The sequence below is a fragment of the Triturus cristatus genome, chromosome 5_1 (assembly GCF_964204655.1).
Source record: "Triturus cristatus chromosome 5_1, aTriCri1.1, whole genome shotgun sequence".
In the NCBI taxonomy this organism is placed as follows: Eukaryota; Metazoa; Chordata; class Amphibia; order Caudata; family Salamandridae; genus Triturus; species Triturus cristatus.
In genome coordinates, this window is record NC_140587.1 from 745,141,614 (window position 1) to 745,161,576 (window position 19,963).

The following is a 19,963-nucleotide window of genomic DNA, read 5'->3' on the forward strand; positions in this document are numbered from 1 at the left end:
AGGTTATGAGCTCACACATCTGCCGAGAGTAATCCATACAGGATTGTCCATTGCAATATGACTAGCCACAAAATCTGGCTTTTCAACTTTAGCCTTGGAGAAACAAGATTCTGAATTACTGCAAAAAATGCAGGCTGAATGTAATGTTTCTATTACTAGTATATTTCAGCCCCGCAGTCATGATGGGAAATGTTTCAAACAACATGCTGAAGGCATGGATAGTCATAAAATATTCAAAGGTATTAGGATCGTGCGATGGACCGGGCATTAATATTAGATCATGGACGAACGGCCTTCTGTTTTCCTGCACTGGAACCACCTGGGAGGAGATGGTGAAGCTGATCTGTGTGCATATTAAGAGGATGTGGCAGCAGAGGGCCTCTTCCCTCAAGCACCCTTCTAAACCAATTAATGTGGCCAATTGCGTTCTGTAAATTAGGTGAATAGTTGCATTGTGTAGGCGTTTATAGGTGAACTAGGCCATTGGAAACACCATTTCAATATCTTCATCTGTGGACATTTGTATTCAGAATAAAAAACTGATCGTAGGTCCATAAATAACAAGAGCCCCTCAGGACATATGTATTCTGCTGTGATCAATTAAAGAAAATGCATTTATTTGTTACTCTCTTTCCAAAGCAAACCCATCGGACATCCTCACGATTTTGTATTCAACATAAAAGGCGAAAGGGTTAGAGAATAGTTTTGCAGCCACATCCACTAAGGACATTCAGATGCAATTGGCTAGATTTGTCTTGACACAGTTTTATCAAGTAGCGCTATCTCCTGTTAGCAATATTCTCCATGAGGAAAGGGAACTCCTCCTAGGTAGGTATTGGGAGGATGGAATTGGAAGCAAATCCTGGGCTTTTTTCCTCCCTGGTCAATAATTTGAGGGGAGGGCCCTCCGAGGGCCCTCCCCCTTGGATAAAAATACTATTGCAAATCAGACCCTTAACATTTGTTGTGAAATTCAGAAAAAATGCTACATGATGTGTTTTCCATAGTGCTCCATCATTTTTCTCCTTTTGGAATGTATTGTAGTAAAAGCCAGGTTTTGAAGGTCACATAAAGGGTCTTAAAAAGGGCAGTAGTTTCTTTTAGTGGCAATGTAAATCATTTATTGGTGGTGCCATGCCGCAGCTTTGCTGGTAATTGATGAACTAAAATGAGGGCGAAGCACATCAGCTGGCTAAGGCAATCGCGCATTCCTTTTTTGTGATCCCCGAGGAACTGGACAAGAGGAGAAGATGAATTGGAGAAATCAACAATATACATAAAAAAACAACCATTGACTACACCTAATCAGAGTCCTCATGGAAACACTGATGAAGCACGAATCAAAGAATAACACTGAGTAGAATGCAACTGGAACCAGCACTACGAAACAGGTGAACACATGGAGGGGCCTGTTAGGAGCACTGGAGGTCCAGGATGATGGTCACGAGCACATATAAGTGGGGTTAATGGAGTAGGGTAATACTTCCCCAGTACAATTGACAGACTCAGAAACAAGCCACCGAAGCAAGCCAAATGCACTCATGTGACTGTCAACATGTGGAAGCCCAGGACCAAGAGAGAGAGAGGTGATGTTTGAAACTGGCACATGAGATAGGGAGCACTCCACAACCCATCTCCTGACAATAACTCTGGATCATGCCTACCCAAGAAATGGAACAAAGATGGGTACTAGATGGTAGGCACATGCACAATGGCAGCCACCTCACTCTTTTTCCCCCACTGTTTGCATGTATGAAACTCCCTAGCCATAGAAGCACAACATGAGCAGACTCTGGCAATTATGCAAGCAACTCAACACATTCTAACTATACCATTTCTTCCATCGTATGCCCCTCCACACATCGCAAATCCAAAATCGCATGAGGCATTGGCCCCAGCAGCAGCCAAGCCTCATTCTGTGATTCTTTTGTAGCATTCAATGCACCTTCTGTTAGGAAAAAACGTTCCTTTTCCTCAGCTACTACCCCTGCCTTCTCTCTAATGACCTACCCGCCCACATGCCCGCACCTACATTCCTGAATTGCTTGGAACAGGTGGTAAATCGGTGCAGTAAACCTCCATGGAAAAGCAAACCACTTGTGGTTTCACAACTATAAAAATCAGTCCCACACTGTGGCTCTCCATTCATAGGTTTAGCTCATAATTGCACCACACTAGTGCAAGATTACTGCAGGTAGCAGTAAAACTGCCTGCAAATTTACTGTTATCCCAGTACCATGCAAAGAGTAATCGGGGTCTTAGTAATCTTACTCTCTTCTGCAGCAGGCCCTTAGGTCTCTGTTCCTTACATTTTCCAGCCTCTTACATGGCCAACTCTCAATTCATGCTTTGATTGGAGATATGGAGAGATTGCGTATTATGGTGTAACTGTGTTCCAATCTAGTGATGCAGGATGCTTTGCGCACCATGTTTCAGTGAGGGAGTTGAGAGTTTTGGACTTCTCAATATGGAGGAAAAATCCATTCATACTGTGTCCACAGTACATATTAAGAGTGGTAGAAAAGTTGTTAAATATATTTTATCCATTTATAAAAAAGTTGTAAGTGTTGTACATAACAATGCTCACTTGTATGGGATACTATAATCCATGCAGAGCTCTCCAATTTCCGCTGACCATGAATCAGTAGCTCAATCGCTTGCATTTCTTTACTTGTAGTTCTGATCATCCCATCATAAAATCAGGACTACAAGTCCCTGAATGCCAAGCAAAGATCTAAGGGGCATATCAGCAACAACCGGTGATAATTATCGCTAAGCGCACTTAGCGCTAGGATAATTATCGCCGGCTAACGGGGATTTTTATCGCTGCGATAGCGTGCTATTAGCAACGCTTATCTCATTAGCGATAAAAATCCAAGCGCAAACTGCCTAACGTGAGTTTATCGGGGAAACTCAGCGATAATCTCATGGAATGTGGCGTTAGCTTGATGATAGGGCCTCACAAACTTAGCCATGATATCCACATTCCATAGGATATCATGGCTAAGTCAGTCCTGAAGCAGGCGTAAGGAAAGTAGCGATAACAGGGGTTATCGCTACTTTTCCTGCCGCTATGCTTCATAGCGTGGGGCTTGATGATAGGAGAAATGTCGGTTAGCGACATTACTCCTGTCATATTAGGTCAGGAACGCCCACTTTGCATCTCATTAGAGATGCAAAGCTGGTTGCTAAGAATCTTGGCGCTAAAGCAAGGTTTCACGCGTTAGCGTGACCTTGCTAATTAGGTGATAAAATTATCGCCGCTTTTCGTCCGAAAACAGCCGCAAAAGCAGCGATAATTTACTAATATATTGGATAATATTGGATACACAACCTATGCATGGACCTAGTAAACTTGAGAAACTGTTCTTGTAGTATTTATAGTGTGTGTTTTTTTCACATGACAACAATGATAAATATTGTAATTTGTAATGGGTGTAGCTTGTTTACCATGGTGTTTCCACAACAATTTTTAGAACTAGATCATTTTGGGGTCTAATGGCTGCGAAGAGGGTCAAACACAAGATACTATATGATGTTTAAATGTTTAATGTTTTCACGTGGCGCAATACCAATTGGTTTCACTCCACATCATTATACGGCCCGAGCTGATATGTTTTTAGATCGAACAGCCACTGATATTTCTTACAGTGAAGTCCACTAATAATTTGGGCATGCACATTTTCACGGGCAGACCATTTAAAATCTTCAGTTGTGTGTTACGCTTGGGTAAAAAGTTTAAAAATGTTGGCTGGGAGTTTGCGTAGTACTGAATCGACCTCATGGCTCTTCCATCCACTGTCAGGAACTCCTTTCCACTTTACCTCACTCATACAGGTTCCTGTTATCTTCCTCTTACATCGTTTTCCTTTCTCTCCCTTCCTATTTCTTTCACAGTTGTGTGCTTTACCCGCTCTTGTCCACGATCAATGTCTGATGAAGAAAAATACTTGCCGGTCCCCGAAAATGAGGATCCAGCATATACTACTTAGGGGCATATCATCAAGGGCTGGTGACATAATTATCGCCGCTTTTGCTGCCGTTTTCGGCCGAAAAGCGGCAATAATTATATTGCATCATTTGAAAGGACACGCTAGCGCGTTTCCTTGATTCAGCTCCCGTTTTGTTCACGCCTCGCTTTGCATCTCTAATGAGATGCAAAGGACGCGTGCCTAACGAAACACCATGGGAAAATATCGCTACCCCAGCTTCGCGATATCATCAACGAGGGATAGCGCTATTTTAAATCCCGTTAACTATGCCTTCATGCAGGAATTTAACGTCTGTTAAATTCCTGACTAAGGCATAGGTAACATGGGAGGTGGATTATGGTGATACGACCTCAGGGTCGTAACACCAAGGCTATCTCCATTTTGGGTGCAACACAGCTGGCTTTCCAGCGATGTTGGCCCATTTCCCTGGAATATTATCCCCCTGGAGTAACGCATTGTTAATAACGCGTTACCAGGGCGATAAATTCCTGCGATAGACTGCGATAAATAAACAAGCACTAAGCGCGCTTTGCGTTTATTTATCACTGTCCTAGTAAATATGCCCCTTAATTGTTTTGGGTTGTCATTGCTACGTCATGTATGTAGCATGGTTATGTTAGGATGTACAGAGCATCTTCCGTTAATACTCTCTGTTCCCACCTATGCATAAAGCCCAAGTCTAATGTCTTGGATTGTTCCATTTGTCCGCAAATAGTGCAATTATCACAAGGAAAGTGTCCCTAGCCCCTGGGGAGACTACAAAGGAGCATTTATGTGCTGTGGTTCTTCCTTGTCAGAGGAAGATTCTGGGCCAATTTGTTGTGTCGGTTACTGTTCCTTTTGAAGGGAAACAGGGGCTTGGAATAGTCACTTTGGCAAAAATTGAGTGGGAGTGCGGGTGTCCTTTTGTCAAACGATGTCCTAAATGATGTCCCCAGGGGTGCTTCCTGTGATTGCTGAATTCCCTAATTCGGGTTCTCTTAAGAAGTTTTCTGGGGTAGGGTCTAGTCTCCAGCCACTTGAGAATCAAAGAGTATTCCTCTAGTCTCTCAACATTGATACAGTTTTGCCTGATTCTCATTATTGCCAATGTGTGAGAATATCCTGAGGATCTTAGGGGGGTAAGTGTCATTAATGAAATGGGATGCTGGTGTGCAGGCCCACAGTATATTCAAAACCGTGCACATACGAATTGGCGAGGCTCAGGGAAAAAGTTGCAAGCTTGGACATACCATCGATATGTTGATGTCTAGAATCAAAGCAGTTTTATATGAGTGCTGTAGGAAGGTGGAATCTGACTACATGGTTGCCCCCACTTTTTTCCTGGTGTTTTGCTGGTTTATTACTTAGTTGGACTGGGACACTGCTATTCAGGGCCCCAGCCTATGTGCTTTCTCTGTAAAATGGTTTACATGTACATTAGGTACCTATCTAATTGGATTCTGGAGTGTCTTATAAGCCCCTAGTATATGGTATACTATGTACCTAGGGCATAGGTACCTCAGAGGCCTACCAGGGGCTGAAGCATGTATTATGCCACCCCTGGGGAGCACTCCTAAATGGCACCACAGGTCTGCTACTGCTTGCACCCCTTACTGTGGTATAGGCTACCTATATCACTACCCTATACAGACACATATAAACCTATAAGCCACTCCTATGGCAGGCCTTGACAATCCTGAAGGCAGAGTGCTTGGTTTTATGTGAGAGGGTGCCCAAGCATGAGCTGAGCCCCTCTGCAGCTTTTGAAAATACTTCCTTATGGTTGTTCTGTGATACAGCCATACCATATACTCTTAAGTGCATTATAACCTCGCGGTAAATGCTAACTTTGGCATGGCTGCGTCAAAACATGTTGTGTTTGGTGTCAAACTCTTTGGAATACTACCCCCCCCCCCACCAGTTCTGGCAGCAGGGGAAGCATTCCACCCTTCTAGAGGGAGAGACATGTTCACACTGGCTAAACCCGGTAGGACTTTCCTGAGCCCTGGCATCACAAAATGGATGCCTCTGCCACAGACACAGGTCTGGCCTCTTGCTGCTGACCGAAACTCCGGCAGGGGAGGCCTGGACAATAGGTTTCCTGTTGAGGGGAGGTGTCCCCACCTCCCCAGACAGGCTGATGTGTATTGGGGCTGGGCGGGAGCACTCTCTGGTGCTTTGAAGTCCTGCACTGGGGCACACTTTGTGTCCCTGGGCATACTCCAGTTCAAACCGGTTGCAGGGGCTACCTGCCGCTGCTCTGGCATGAAACTGGACAAAGAAAATGGCTTTAACCACCCCTCTTTCCTGGCCCACCCATAGGTAGGGCCTTAGAGTTAGTCCATCCCCTAAACTTACTATAAGTATAGGAATCCAGTCCCTAGGACTTTAGATTACCCTGGACGAAACTCTGCAACATACATCCTGGACCTTCGACGTTCTATCCTGACTAGAAGACTGAAGAGATCTCCCTTGGGGTCAAGGAGTGAATCCCCTGCTTGACAGGCACCAAAGAAGCAACTCACTAGCCTACAATTCTGAAGCTCCCGCCAGACGATGAAGTCTCTGCATCCCCAGAGGTAGATTTTCAGATTTCCCCGAGGCTACCCGGAGGCCACAGCAAAGCTGAGGCCCGTGGCTATCGTGGGTGACGTGGAACCGTGACCCATGGACACCGTAAACTTTTGCAGCAACACTATCTTCCAGGTCCTCCTTGAAGTTGTGCTTTGGGCTCCGAGTAGCCCCAGCCTCGAGCATTTCCTGCTCCGAAGATTGTTGGCCTCCACTCCACGAGTGACCCATGGGCCAGCTTCCAGTGTGACCGCTTGACGCTCCTTTGCGATCACTAGCCCGTTGGCTAGCAGGTCCCCATGAAGGCAACTCCTTTTCTGATTGGGCTTTCCTGGTTGCTACAGACATGCCCTGACTTACCCTTGCTGGGTGAGTCCCACAGACCTTGCTGTTCTGCACTGCAGTCCTTTCTCTGAATTCCAGTGACTTGCCGTTGCCAAGACTTGTTGGGTCCATTCTGGTTACCGACACCACAGCACTTTACAGACTTTGTGGCACAGCTCGAATCCAGTTTGTGGACTTCGTCGATGCCTCCTGGACCTCGTGGCTGAAGAGTCAAGACACCCATCAACTCACCTGAAGCACCCGACATATGTGGGCATTGGTCCATCCTGCCCTAGGTTACTGGCAAGTGACCCAGACTCCGTCCCCTCTGCTTTCAGGTTCCTTACATCCCAGGTCCAGGCTTGGATCTCTCCGTACACTTCTCCTCTTCACAGCAGCAGCAGTTCTTTGCAGGCTCCCTTTGAAATCGACGACGCGGCCCGACACCAAAAGACACCAATGCACCCGGCTTCCCTGGGTGAGGTAACTTGAGTACTCTGGTGCTCTCGTGGGTGCAAGCCCTAGAACTTCTTAAGTCCAAAAATGTTTGGTCCTGACTCGATTAGAAGTGTCCCTAATCTTTAAATTTCCAACCGTGACATTGCTCATAGAAGATAACGGGAACCTGCGGTTGTGTTTACACACTGCATACAGTCCCCGTGGGTCCCCTGTGTCACTACCTTGGGTGGTTCCTTGGGGTCTCAGCGATTCTACAGGCTATAGGACTAGTGTCTATTCCAGTCGTGGTTCTTATACCACTTTTTGGGTATTTGGTTTGGCACCCCCCTAGGGCCCCAAACGTGTATTTGTGCTAATACTGATGATTGCTCACTTGTAACTTAAGTACTTCGAACTCCAGTCTCATAAAGAGACTAGAGGGGTGTGTGTTAACCTAAATACATATAGTTTAAATATATACCTGGTGTGGTTGTCCTTTCATTTGATAATTCAAGAGATTATAGACTGGTAAAACAAGCTGCTTTACATTCCTTCATAACTTAGCCTGAAGGCTGCTCTCCATAGCTACCACTAGGATAGCTTTCATATAAGGTTGTCTTACACTAATCCCCATAAGGGGTTGTTTGGACTGATACAAGGTGCCCACTAGAACTAGTGGACAGTATATATCAGGCCACCTTCTCACAAGTGCAAGGTCAACACGTTGTGTAATGAAAGACACCGGTGTCATAGAAGGACGTGTCCTGTCACTGTAGTTCATCCAGCTTCAAGGATGGCTGGCTGGAGGATGGTTGTATATAATGACTCCACATCCAAACTAATCCATAGATGTGCATGTGGGTCTTGTGATAGTTTGTCCACAATGTTGACAACAACGTAACTGTCGTTCAGAAAAATTGTTATTTTCAACACCTTAGGGCAATAAAAGACAGGGAGAGAGGTTCTAAGAATGTTCTTATGCCTGGCAGTGTTGGGCTTCATTCTGGAGGAATCCTCCCCATGTGTATTTGGAGAGGGTATAGAAGTTTGAAATTCTGGGCTTCTTAAATACTAGAATATTGTGCTCCTTCTTCATTATCCATCCTGCGATCTGGAACTCCACAGCAATATTTATGGTTTTGTTCTGAAGAGCAGTACCAATAAAGAACTTAGAAATGTTTGTAATGCCTATGGGAAACTCTAAGTCCTCTCCGGTTAAAGACACATACTCTCCGGCCTTTGAAAATGCTTTGCCCCGCACTGATCAATTTTCATTTTCTGAAATACCTTTAGGCTGTAACCCTGGATAGAACCACAAATTAATTTGACTAGGTCATCAGAAAGCATTGCATGAACACTATCTGATCTACAGCATTTGCCCACAAGAGATAGAAAAGCTTTGACAGCCACGTAAAAGACACTTTTGAGGTAAGTCAACAGTGTCATTGCATGGCTTTTTTTTTCGGCATTGCCCAGTAAGAGGCACCTTCTGCCATGTGAGGCCTCTGCCTCTTTTTCACATGTATTCATTGCAGCTTCACACAAAAGTGTAAGAAACCTTGTGGAGCCACACTCGATACTTATGCTAGAAAATATTGAGCACCAAAGACCTCTTAGTCTGAAGAATACTGTGCTTGCAGCAGCACAATGCAGGTTTTATTTGGCAATGTCCACTTGTGAGTTGGCTTAACAGCTTCTGCTAATGGGACCCCAGTGTCCAATCACATGGTTTCCTTGAAATGGATACCATTCCCGTTAGGGCAAAATTGTAGGCGACAGAGTCCATGTAAATGAATCTACTAAATGTTCATAATTAAAATCAACTAAAGCTATTTTTCTTTGGTTTTTTTCTTTCATTTTGTTTCAGCTGTTTGTGTTGGTTAGGTAATGCATCTTGTTTCAGCCCCTAGGTATTCTCAGTAGGTCACTCTTCTTGACCTATGGGTACAAGTATGTGTCCCTGAGTCCCTTTCTTCTTCATCCAGCTTGAGGTGTGAGCAGGCTCAATAGACATATTCCTGGGCTTCATGTAAGTAAGCGCATGTAGGAGTGTCACTCACTACTGTTCACAAGTAATCTCTAAAGTGTACTTGGTATGGCTATGGCTTTCCAGCGCCTGCCTGATGTTTTTCAACCAGTCGTTATTGGATGAACTCTTACGATCATCTATGACAATTGACTTTATTCAGCCCATTCCTGTGAGATGATATTGTTTTGTTTTAGTGGTACCACACAAACAAAACAATGATTGTCTGTATCCAATGCAAGCCTTTCACTGTCTCAACACTCACAATTGTCTGTATCCTTCAGCCGCCTGCTGGTTGTTCTTTTTACCCCCAAGTGTTAGATGTGGGGGTGTCTAGTTGGCACAGGTATGCACTTGTGACAAATAGGGACCCTGCCTCTAGTCAGGGTAAGGGGGTACACTCCTAAAATAACCCCTGCTCACCCCCTTGGTAGCTTGGCACGAGCAGACAGGCTTATCTCAGAGGCAGTGTGTAAAGCATTTGTGATCACATACAGTAATCAAGTGACAACACTACAGATGGACACCACACAGGTTTTATATAAAAAATAAGTATTCTTTATATAGATTTAACACAAGACCATAAACGACAAATATCCACAATACTGTTACTTAAAAATGGTAGTTTTAGCTTAGTTATCTTTTAGATCTTAAATGCGACACTTTGAGTCAATGTACCTTTAGATGCGACACGCATGGCAACGAAAGTGTTGCAACGATGGTGATGCGATGAAAGTTCGGTGCAAAGAAATAAAGACGTGAAGATCTTCCTGATGCGGCACGCTTCTCTGATGTTGCGAGATGTCTCGGCTCGATGCGTCAGCTGCAGCGGCGACACCCTTATCCAGTGATGCGACGACAGCCGCTTTGGTGGTGACATTCTTCTCCGACGATGCAAGACGCTTCCGCTCAATGCGACAGCTGCAGCGGCGACACCCTTGTTCAGTGATGCGACGGCAGCAGCTCCGACGGCGGCACACTTCTCCGTGGATGCAAGGTGCTTTTGTTGATGCAGTGCAATGCGACAGCTACAGCAGCGACATCCTTGTTCAGAGATGCGACGGCAGCGGGTGCGACGGCGACACACTTATTCCTCGTTGCGAGACTCTTCTCGTTATGCGATGCAATGCGACAGCTCCAGCGGCGACACCCTTGTTCAGAGATGCGGAGGCTGCAACGGTGACACGCTTCTTCGGTGTTGCTTGACGCTTCTCGTGATGCAGTGCAATGTGACAGCTACAGAGGCGACACCCTTGTTCAGTGATGCGCCGGCAGCGGCTGCGACAGTGACACGCTTCTTCTCCATGAGTCGCGCTTCCAGCTCCTTGCGACACGCAGTCCCTCAGAAGGCCCAAAACAGCAGCAGGCACTTCCAAAGGACTCTGGGGAGCTGGGGGTTGACGTCTGTTGTCCCTGAGACTTCAGCAAGAGGCAAGCTATTTTCCAAGCCCTTGTAGATCCTTACACAAGTTGAATGAAAATGCACACAAAGTCCTTTCTCCTTTCTTTGGCAGTCAGGCAACCACTGAAGGCCAATCCCCCAAGCAGCACTTCAGCTTAGGGATAGTCTCTCCTCAGTTTCTTCTGGTTCCACTCCTCAGCAAATGTTTCTTCTTGCTTCCCAAAGTGATCTAAAGTTCTTGGATTGGGGTCCCAATATTTATACTAAGTTTTCCTTTGTTCTCTGAAGGCACAGAGGCCTTTGCCTAGTCCAAACCAGTTCTGGTCAGTCCTGGAGCACTTTATTTACAAGACTCCTTCTTTCCTTGCAGAGTGCAGGGCAGAGACATCAGACGCACCACAGGAGGTGGAGCCAGCATTGTGGAGGGAAGGCACAGCCCTATTCAGGTCCCAGGTGCAACTCCTCCCTCCCATCTAGATACAGATCTCTCTATTCACCACTGGGGTGCCTCTCCTGTCTCCTGGAATTCCCCAGCCCTGTCATTCAAACTCCAGACAAGGAATACACATCCCAGCAGAGGCAGGTTTGAATGGTTAGAGAAGAAAATACCTACTTTCTAAAAGTGATATTTTTAAACACAGAATGTTAAAACCAACTTCACTAAAAGATGTATTTTATCATTCTGAGTTCAGGCTTACCAAATTCGAATTTCTACCATGTTCCCTGAGTCAGTTAGGATTATAAGAGGTAATAATCAAACTGCCCATTCTGGCCTATGGAGAACAGCCTTGCAATAGTGAAAAACTAAAATGGCTGTAATTCACTATTAGAACATGCCACACACACCAGGGCATGTCCTACCTTATACTTACAATGCACCCTGCCCTTGGACCTACCATAGGGGTGTCTGATATGAAGAAAATGGAAGGTTTAGGGACTGGCAAGTGGGTGCACTTGCCTAGTCGGCATGACAGTACCAGACTGCACGCAGGCTCTGCAATGGCAGGCCTTAGACACACTTTTACAGGCTGCTTCTGTGGGTGGCACAACCAGTGCAGCAAGCCCACCAGCAGTATTTGGATTATCAGCCCTGGGCACTCCTGGTGCACTGTATTAGGGTCTGACAGGTATCCCAAACTAACCAATCATGGAAACACTAATTCATACATCAATTTACAATAGGGAGCACGTGCACTGTGGCACTGGACAGCAGTGGCACAGTGCCCAAAGCATCTAACACCAGCAAAAACACATGAGGCAACAGCAAAAAATGGAAGAGAGACCCACGCCAAGGTGCCAGGTCTAACACCAAGCAAATGAAATAAACCCTCAATCATGACTGCCTGTACCCAATGCATTCTGTGGGCGGACCAACAGAGTCCCCTATAGTCAGGCATAATCAAGCTGGATAAATAAAAAAATAATATAAAACGAATGCATTCTATCTCTCACACCTTATTCTTCCATTACATTGCTAGGCCCTAAGACTACATACGAACACCACTCTGGGCATCCAGGCACAACAACCAAAACTTCCAACATCAGCCAACCTGCAATTTCAACCACCGTGCAACCGAGCCCTTTCCCACGCTTCCGAGCTCTTCCCGTCTGCTAATGCACTTCAGAGCCTATTCAGGAATATGAAGCACTTTTTAAATGCAATTAAATTCAATTACAATTTGATTCCATTTGTATTTCCTAGCAATCACCTCAGTCATAGTAAGTCATGAGATCGATAAGAGAAAGTCGTGAGGTCAGCCAATGCTACCCTAGCATGAAATGGAGGGTATTCTAAGGAACTCTTGGCTGGAGCTCATAAGTGCAGCTGCTAAAGGACTTTTAGGAGCACTACAACAGTCCATATACAAGTCTTTGAACACGCTCCTCTGCAGCCCTTCAGATGGATGATTTTACATACACTTTACCAATTAGATGACTTTACATACAACTTATCGATTGAATGATGCCGCATGCCTGGTGGCACATCACTAAGGGGCATATTAACAAGCCAGGCCATAAAATTATCGCCGCTTTAGCGGCAGAAAACTGCCGCTATAACGGCGATAATGGGCTTGATAATATGCTCTATGGAATTCCAATTGAAGCCCATGTTAGATGTCTTTCACATCTAACATGGGCTTCAATTGGAATTCTATAGAGCATATTATCAAGCCCATTATCGCCGTTTTAGCGGCAGTTTTCTGCCGCTAAAATGGCGATAATTTTATCGCCTGGCTTGTTAATATGCCCCTAAGTTTGCAGTCATTTTAGAGCATGGAATGTAAGTCATGTTTTTCAGTTCTATATTAATGTTATAATTTTTTTTAAGCTGCAATCAAATTTGAAGTAGATAACCAGGGTCTCCTTCAGTCTGACACTACTTCTCAAGCAATCAGAATTCAATCGTTGGTCTTAACTCTTTCCTGTTTATCATCTAATGATATAAACTCTGCCATATTACTCATTTTATTATTTATAAACTTCTATCATAATATGTGATATGTAATTTGGATTCTTTTGGTACGACTTAGTGGAGAGGAGTATTTTGATAAGTGCACAAAGTCTCTCCTCCAGTACCTGTGACTGCATCCTCTAAACTGTATTTGATGTTCCAATCCAACGTGACCAGTTTAAGAGGATAACTGTGGGGCCTACCTCTCTGAGCTGGTAGTAGATTTATAAATTCTCCTCCCTTGAATGTAAGGAGCCCCCTAATATTTTCCAACAATGCTCCACTTGTGCGGCCAACAAAGAGAGACTCACAAAGGACTTGCTCAACCCTTGGGAGTGGAACACAAGTCCTATCCACACCGGAGATAGAATGCTCCATCAGTGCACATGACTCCCTTCCCTTGTTGGGAATTCAAGGGATTACTGAGTAAATGCCAGAGATACCCTATATCCCTTTAGTGTTGGCAGCATTCATGGTGGGTCTGCCTGGAGTCCCGGCACACATCACCAAGCTCATATCTGCCACCGCTCCACAATTCCCCCAGCAAAACAAAAACATAGACGCCCTTTTACGAGTTAACGCTGCAGATGGCGACCGAGGAATAGGTGGCAGCAGAATTCAGAGCAGCATGGAGATTGTACAGATGCCGCATCTGAATGGTGCTAAAGACATTCCAAAAGTTTACAATGTTTAAATGTTGATTCAGTTCATGGAAGTCCTTGGATTTCTGGTAACTATTGTGCCCTTCACTTTTGCCCCCACAGATTGACCTCACTTCTCAGCGGGTTGCCATAAACTCCAGTATTGTCATTTTGTGTGTAGTCATTCTTTGATCTCTTAGGGCCCGATTCACAATAGGAATCTAAGACAAAATCCTAACTTTACGACTTTCGGAATTCACAAAAGGCATTTAGTTGTAGTAAAGTTAGGAATCCTAACTTTACTACTACTAAATGCCTTTTGTGAATACCGAAAGTCTTAAAGTTAGGATTTTGTCTCAGTTTAGTAGTAGTAAAGTTGGGAATCCTAACTTTACTACTCCTAAATGCCCTTTGTGAATACCGAAAGTCGTAAAGTTAGGATTTCGTCTCAGATTACTTTTGTGAATGGGGCCCTTAATCATTTGCAAACACTGCTGCATCTAATCACCACACTGCACCGCAGCCAGTTACCAGGCTCTGGGGCATTACCTGTTGAATAACCCTACATTTTGACAGAGTCAATGACCACAAGAGTCCAGGACCACCTGCCTTTCAGACGCCAGCCCAGCCCCGCCTCTTCCGTCGCTCATTCCAGGGAAATGGACTGACGCCATCGCATGTTATGAAAAGCCTTTTAAATTGTCATTCAGATATGTGGCTATTCTGACAGGTGGCACAGGGGCAAAGAATAATAGCGCCGAGTCGCTTAATTTAAAACAGTGTCAGGTGACATACGTCGATGCAATTCGAGGAGAATAAAGACAGCAATTGAGGAGTGAGGGGAGAACTCAGCAGAAATATCTCGGGGCAGATCAGAGCAATTGCTTTTACTGCAGTCGACTGTGATGAATAACATTCACACTCTTAACACGAACCAATAAGGGGGCCAGGATCTCCAGACAGGCTCCTAACTCGAATTCATAAAGTAAAAATTATTGACGATCCTGCGCCTGGGGCCTTTGTTTTATATAAGCCAGAGAAATGGTGTGAAATTATGTCTTCCTTTTATTGCCTTGTTTTTCAAGTAGCAGGCTAATGTTTTAAAAACCCATTTTCTCAAAAACTATTTCTCCATAACGAAGGCTTAGTTAATAAATTCCCCGGGTGTCAGCGGGAGAATATTCCCGTCATGACAGACAGAGGAAATGAAACATTTTGGCCTCGTATTTCATATTTTTCCACGGAATGATAATGCATATAGGATATAGACATTAAAAAGGACAGCGGCGCTTTTTATCGGTCTTTTTTGTCCCATGCATCTGATAAGAATTACTGCGCAAATAAAATGATAGCGCAAGATAGTTCTAAGCAGCCTGCTTGTAATAATTAATTTGTAGACTACCCTAATTAAATTTCCAGGGCCCTGCGATTTCATCTGCATATCTTCAGAGCTGGTGCAGAGTGGAGGTTAGCATGCGAAAGGAAAGGGTGTCCTCAAGGGACCCCTAGAAGAATCCCTGGAGTGGAAGGCAAACTCGGTCAGAGATGGTGGCAAAGAAAATATGCGGCAATTCTACTGCGGTAAATGGTGCGGTAAACGTTGCATGAAAAGAGCACAGCTTGCAATACTTAACAGGGGATTGCACACTGGAACCGCACATAAAGACAAACATTGGTAGAACCAATGGATATTGTGTTGACTGTCAGTCTAATGGCTTTGCAAGTGCTTCTTGTTTTAGTTTATTTGTAAAGTTTTACTATAAAATGACTGCCTGTGTGCGCATGCATGCACACACACAGGCAGATGCCTTCAAATGTTTCTGTTGCAAAGTTTTACAGAAACATTCACAGGCGAAGACAACTATCTTTTAATGGATTAGAAAGAGAGTCAAAGATGGACACCCCTGTTTTCACATGCAAGACCAGTCATCTTTAAGTAGGATAACAACATATTGTCAAGGAGTCACTGAAATGAGGGCATCTCAATGTTCCTTTTTGATTGCATGAGGAAAGAGCAACACCTCCCAGTAGCCATGGTGCCAAAGTGCATTGAGTATGCATGGTGAAGGTTTGAAATATTTCCTTTGTTATAATCGATATAAGTACCCTATATAGGCACAGGTCACATTGCAACCTTTCACCTATATTCTTTCCCACATTACATACATAACGGTTCTTAGGGACTGACCTTTTACCTAGATATGACACTGCATTCAGAACTCACGTTTTTCCTTAGTTTAATCTCATACATCATGCATGAGGCTTCTTGGAAGCACAGCAGGACTATTAGCAGGACTAACATCTCCTGTGTAATATCTCTGTATAAAGTTCAGGACCAAAATCATCCTTTAGGCCGACACAGTAACACAGCAAGGTAGGACCCCTGTGGAGACCTATGGGTATATATACATCACATCTTGCTTAGAAGGAGAGAGGAGACGAGACATCTCGGCTGACACACTGACCAGAGACGCTAAGGTTCTTGCATTCAGACGCTCCAGCTCGAAGTGGTCCAACGTCCCTCGTGGGGTGTCCAACTCGAGACCTGGACGGGGTCCCTTATTCTCTCATTCTCAGGTAATGGGGTTGACTAGATCCTAGAGGGATTCTTGGCATAACACCTACACAGATGCTAGGTACATTTAGGCACATCTATCTAGAAAGGCATCGTAGGAGTACACACTTTTTATCATGTGTTTTATATACTTGTATGTATTCATGATCATTACAAAATGGTAGAACTTTACCACCCCTTTACTTTCATAGTACTTCTAATCATATGCCCTGCTACTGTCTAATGGTTGTTGCAGTTCAACTATTCTACTCTAGAATAACAACTGTTCAATAAATTCTTATTGAAAACGCCCAGCCTGTTTATTATGTGTATCTCTCTGAGACAAACTAAGGGGCAGATTTACAAGCCCCTTGCTTCACTTTTGCACCGTTGTTGCGTCACTTTTGTTATGCAGCGGCAGCGTAAAAGTTGCGGCCCATTCACAACGTGATGCATCTAGGGAGATGCGTAAAGTTGTGAAGCCCTGTGCCACATATAACCTGCGTCAGGTTTAATGTATGCAGGGTGGGCGTTCCGTTGCAGGAAGCCCCGTAAAAGTGACGCAGTGAAATCTACAAGATTGAAGCAGGCCTAAGAATTGACGCAGCATGTTAGGCACAGGGCGGCCCTGAGCATTGATGGAGTCGCGTCGTGCTTGCGACACGACTCCAGCAATGCGTGACTTTTCCGTCAACAGATGCGTCAGAATTTCTGACGCATCTGTCAATCCTTGCGCCATGGTGTGCTGTATTGTAAATACGGCGCATCCATGGTGATGCAAGGATTTGGCATGTTGGCGCAGGGAAAGTGACGCATCTCTACAGATGCGTCACTTTCTTGTAAATCCGCTCCACAGTGAGCACGAGTGACTGAGCGAAAAGTAGTATATTGTTTCCACGATTCTGAGGGATCAGAGTTGTCATCTTCTGAGGTTGCCAGGAACTATTCTCTCCCAGATAAGAGGAGATTCTAGTGTTACTGTGAGCTAGCTGATACAAACAGGTTAACGTATCCGGTGGGGGTGCACAGAAACAGTCTGCCACCAGTTTATGTTATTCAAACGCGCAGATCCTGTATAGGTCATATAGGATCTACACAACACCTTAAGAAGTTTCCAATTAGAAGGAAAAAGTCACTAAAGGCAAAAAAAATCCCCTTGACAATATGGATTGCTTGTTTAAAGGAGAATCCAAATACAGAAGTTGGCAAACAAGGCACCCTAAATCAGGTATCAGAAAGATCGCAGCACAACTAGAATTTCCAGGCAAAAATCCAATAGGAAAGCAGAGCAAAAGTCAGAGATTAAATGAATATCAAGTCGGCCATGGATGTAATGGAAAATAAGGGAACAAATGCATTGCAATGCATCCATCTCAGGACCGAGGCTCCTTATATATGGTCAAAGCAGGAGATGACATCACAGGAAAAATATTAGCACCATCTTGGTTTGGGAACTTTAGATAAAATCACTGGGAAGGCAACAATCTTGGATAGGAGTAAAGGTAAGGTTACACACACCCACTGCTGCCTAGGAATGGAGCCTTTCAATCATCGAATGAAGTACCCGTTTTGGCGTGATTCTTTCCATGTTATTTTTCATGCCCTGTCCAAGGACCTTGTAAGATAACACTGTGGAAAGTGCAAATCACCCCTCCATGTGAAAACAACAACCACAGAATGATGTCAAGCTTAAAAGAGTGGTGCAGATGACGATGCCTCTCTGCGATTTGAGCGCGAAAACCAGAGACATAATCCCATGGGTTCCAGGGAAGCCAAGTCCCACTAACACGCTGTTGCCTCCAATAAGATGCAACACCCATTTCAAAACATGTACACATCTAGCACTAGCAGTGGGCAGATAGAACGTGGTGCACTGTAAGCTGCATCAAGGGTTCGGTGAGAGGTGTGGCACAGCGGACAGAGCAGCTAACTCTGGAGTGCAGGGCTCATGGTTCGATTGCTGTGGCAGCTCAGCTCAGCACCAAGTGACTCTGGGTAATAGCTCACTTAGGGGGATATGTACAAGTAAGTGGCAGAGCGGGTTGTTATCCGCCTTGGCTTAACGACAGGCTCCGCCACTTCTGAAACGCAAGGCTGCATCATATTTACAAGAATTTGGTGCAGCCTTGGGTTTCCCCCTGCGATGGCACTAAGCTTAACAACTTAGTGCAAACACAGGCACCCTTGCACCAGAGTGCAAGGGTGTCTGCGTGCAGGCGAGGATTGTTTATGTGTAGGACGGTGTCCCTTCCTGCACATAAACAATCCTAAAATGCAATTCTGTCACTTTCATGTGTGCTGCTTCATGCAGCACACATAAAAGTGACAAAATGGCATTTGTTTAAATGTTTTGTTTCTGTACAGGAAGGGATACCTTCCTGTACAGTAACAAACCATTGCATTCTGCTTTTTCTGTGTATTCTGCACAAGGCAGCACACATGGTATAAGCAAAAACAGGGAGAATTAATGCATTTCTCCTCAATTTCGCCAGCTTAAGACCAGGGTTTTCCTGGTCTTCATTTTGGCGCTGCCTCCTATGTACGCCACCCTTGTACTTAGGGGGCAGCGTCAACTATAATGGGTGTTGCCAGGGGCGTAACACAGGCCCCCACCGCCCCCCCCAAGTGCGGGGGGCCCGAGCAGCAGGGGGCCCCCTCCGCACAGTACTTTGTGGCTCCTCGGAGTTCCTGCATGTCAGTGCTTAATGTGTGCCTGTGGTTTTCGGTGCTAAGCAGCACTGGGACTTCATTTTCAGGCCTGGCTCTACACCCGATATTGGCTGCTCATTAAATTCACTCGGGTCTCACCGGGGAAGAGCTGATCTCGCACGTGATTGTGTGTAAACTATTACAACTTGGACGCTGCAGCAGCCCACCTTAAGAGGCACACACTGAGAAACTGCCAGCGTCCCTGCCTCATTGTAAATTACAGGTCATTACAATCAAGTGCTAACAATGATGACCGCTTACAAACTATGGTGCACATGCATCAACATTCTGAAAAGCGATTCCTTATTAGCGATAAATAAAGAATCGTTATTAAGGAATCTCTTTTCAGAATGCATCAACAGATTCGGTAAAAATGAGCGATTCCTTAAAAATCACTAATATTTACCGAATACACATTTGCGAGTACAGCACACACCGAATAGCAATTACCGATATCGGTATTAGCGTAATCGGTAATTGCGACTTCGCTAATACCGATATCGGTAATAGCGATTTCGCATAAAACGGGTCGCTCGGGAACGTCCTGATGACATCAGCACCAGGAAGTACAGCTGCCCCACCCTCATTCACTCGCCAGAGGAGCACACAGGAGGAGCAACAGGAGGCAGCCTGATCCCACAGATTGACCACTGACAAGACTTCCACCCCACCCTCACCAGGATGGACAAAGATGCACCATCCAGCGCTGAATCTGCAAGGAAGAGGCAGCGCAAGTTCTCCGACCGGGAACTGGAGCACCTGATCGAGGGGGTGAGCAGCAAACATGATCGGCTGTTCGGGAAGCTGTCCCTCAAGGTGGCAGAGGCTGAAAAGCGTCGCATTTGGCTGCGCATCAGAGAGAGGGTCAATGC